The 3244-nt window shown below is 46.4% G+C and overlaps 1 pseudogene across 1 annotated transcript in view; it reads left to right on the top strand.

Annotated features, from left to right (window-relative positions):
• LOC308094215 (glypican-5-like) overlaps window positions 1-327 on the top strand; it is a 209399-nt pseudogene extending 209072 nt beyond the window's left edge. The window contains exon 9 of the transcript XR_013935108.1: window positions 97-327. The product of XR_013935108.1 is annotated as a glypican-5-like (transcript). The remainder of the gene's footprint in view (window positions 1-96) is intronic.
• Window positions 328-3244: the final 2917 nt, after the last annotated feature.

Genomic DNA, 3244 nt, shown 5'->3' with positions numbered 1-3244 from the left:
TTTCTGTCAGAAATAGTTACACATCTCTCTCTCTCTCTCTCTCTCTCTCTCTCTCTCTCTCTCTCCATCCATGTCCACCCTGTCTCGTCCTTCCAGCCGACACAGAGGTGTCCAGCAGCGACAGAAAGGACCTGGGGAGACAGCCCGGAGGAGGAGGAGGAGGAGGAGACAGCCCCCACGACAACCCTCAGAGGCCCCCCGTGGTGCGGGTGAGGGGACCCGCCGCAGGGTCACCCCCGTCCAGCCGGGCCCTCCTACCCTGGAGCCTGGTGGCGCTCGTTCTGCTTGCACTGGGCCTGCAGTGGACCCTGCTCTGATCCTAGAGAACCCCCCCCACACCCACCAACACACACACACACACACACACACACAGACACACACACAGACACACACGCACGCTTAAGCCTGGTTTAGACTTAGTCGTGCGCTGGTGTTTCTTGCCGTAAATAGCAGATCCACAAGCTCGCAACGCGTCACGTTCGTGACGCGTTGCGAGCTTGTATATCTGCTCTTTACCGAGCACGACGCCAGCGCGTTATCCTGAGTATAACTGAGGCTTCACACGTGCGTTTACACACCTGAACACTTATAGCATCCTGACTCCTGTCCTCAGGAACGGTTGACGGATCGGAACGGAAGAACGGAAAGACACGGACGATAAAGAGGACAAAAACACAGGGGACTGACTGTATGATGAACGGGGCTCATACAGGGACTTATTACTCTGTATCGTATGTGTGTGTGCGTGCGTGTGTGCGTGCGTGTGTGTGTGTGTGTGTGTGTCTGTGCGCTCCTGTGCGCACATCTGCACATAATTGCTTCCGTGCGAACTCATTTACACAGATTGTTACTATAGCCTTGCTATACTTCCTCTGGGCTGCCCTGTGTACGCTGCAGGCTGGGTGTGTGTATAGGGACACTACCGCAGCCATACTGGCATTCGCTTCTCACACACACACACACACACACACACACACACACACACACACACACACACACACACACACACACACACACACACACACACACACACACACACACACACACACACACACGTATGCACCTTGTGAAGAGGGTTACAGGGCATTTTTCTGGATTACATACACACGAATGCACATATTACACACAAATGCATGCATTAATGGATGTGCGCACAAACACACATCCATAAACAAACACATTTACACCAAGTCCAACTCCAGCTTTTTTTTTCTTCTTTTGCTCTGCTGTTGAATTTATCTCTCTGGCTAAAACCCAGCCCTGGTCAATGCACTCGCCTTCCGGGCCGCGAGTTGAACTACGCTCATTTGAAAGCCCACTCATTTTTCCTGCAAAAGGTTAAGGAAAGCATGACAGATAGACAGATACTAGATCTATCCCTGTGTTACCCTTCGGCCAGAATTGACGTATCCGACATCATCTCTGTCGGGGTGGAAACCTCATACTATGTCCACAACTGTTTACTTTTCAGGATTCAAAGTGCAAAAGTAGTAAAAGTAGCAGGTCTACAAGCTCAAAACGGGTCACTTTGCGCCGCGTTTCGACCTTGTGGATCTGCTACTTTTGACGCTTTTGTGTGACGCTGGAGTATCATCAAGAAGGGCGTTAAATCACGAAAAACAAGACTCATGTCATGTATACCAGCATGCAGAACGGCCGCTACGCAGCGCGCGTATGCAGAGGTGTAAAGTAACTAAGTACATTTACTCAAGTACTGTACTTAAATTTTGTCCTATATATTACTCTGTGTCACGGCGATTTGAACCGACGGCAGAAGTGTATAGTAGCCTTAGAGGCGAGAGGCGTGTCTAGTACCATAGCTTGGGGAGGACGAGACCGCCCGTTCAGAGTATGGGAAAGTATCCCAATTGGCTTAAAGGACAGCCAATGAACGAATGAGAATATGTCGAGAAATGACTAGTGCTGAGTCTCTTTGTAGACCCGCATTGCATGCTGGTAAAAAAAACACAAAAAGTTAAAAGGAGAAAGGAGGTTTCCGCAAGACAGCGACGAAATCCGATATGCTCCTATGATTGTGTACCTCGTCCAGAGGTTTGGAATGTAACGACTTCAAACGCGTACAGAACGAACACACACGAGCGCTCCTGAGCTGATCGACTTATATGCCTGTTTAATTATGCAACTGTGTGGACGGAGTGATCGGACGGAGCGTGCTCCCTCCTCGGCATGAGTCTCGGAAACGTTGACGCGAGTAAAAGAGCTTTCGGTCCGTCGGAAGCGCCACAGATATAGCCATAGATTGTGCACAGTTAAAATGTTCAGTGTTCATTTATCTCTTGAGAGTTACAAACGGATAGATGAACCAATGCAGATTTCACCGTGTGGTTTCCTGGGTCTCGCCATAAAGATTTGAATGAACTTGTGCTTGTCTGCTCCATACATACAGTACACATTATGCAAAAACAAACAAAAAACACTAAAACAAACAAAACGCAAAAAAAGAAGAAAAAAATGTTTTAAAAAGTATACTACTAGAGATCTATTTTGTATAATGAATATACCAAGAATGTACGTCCTTTTCCCATGCCAGCCTACCACATTATATGGAGACAGGATTGAATTTATTTTTTGTTTTTATTTTAAAATGTGTTCACCAGAAATCTTTGGTCAGAGCCTGTACTTTGTTGACTTTACTAATGTTATTGTTTGTCCTCTTTTCTTTCTTCTTTTTTTTTTTTTTTTTACCCCCTACGTGTGTTGGCTCTTTGAATTGCACATTAATGCATGTATTACCTACGTTGGTATCGACATTTTTATTATGGTCAGAATGGGCTTGCAAACGCCCCAGTGAAGGTTGAGCGACATTTTTCCCATGACCAGGTACTGATTCAAGTAGGTTATGCCTTTTATCGCAATCTCACACACACACACACACACACACACACACACACACACACACACACACACACACACACACACACACACACACACACACACACACACACACACGCGTGCCATTTAGACGAGTTTTGTAATTGTGTCTCTCTGTTTGTTTGAACCAGTATTTCAGTGTTTCGTTTTGTTTTTTCTTGTGTACAACAACAGGTTTTGCAGCAGGTACTATGGGTTGCGTGTGAACTTTAAGTTCAACAATATGTGGGAATGATTGAACGCACTGTACTGTCAACGCCACGCATACAGTATTAAAGCTGAACCTGAAACAGTACGCTACATGGAAGCTGAATACACCTATACAATAACCCGGACAACAACACAGATCTGC

This window comes from Gymnoscopelus braueri, assembly GCF_963280865.1.
Source record: "Gymnoscopelus braueri genome assembly, chromosome: 10".
NCBI classification, from domain to species: domain Eukaryota; kingdom Metazoa; phylum Chordata; class Actinopteri; order Myctophiformes; family Myctophidae; genus Gymnoscopelus; species Gymnoscopelus braueri.
The sequence above is the reverse complement of the archived record's forward strand: the minus strand, read 5'-3'. Positions and strand labels throughout refer to the sequence as shown.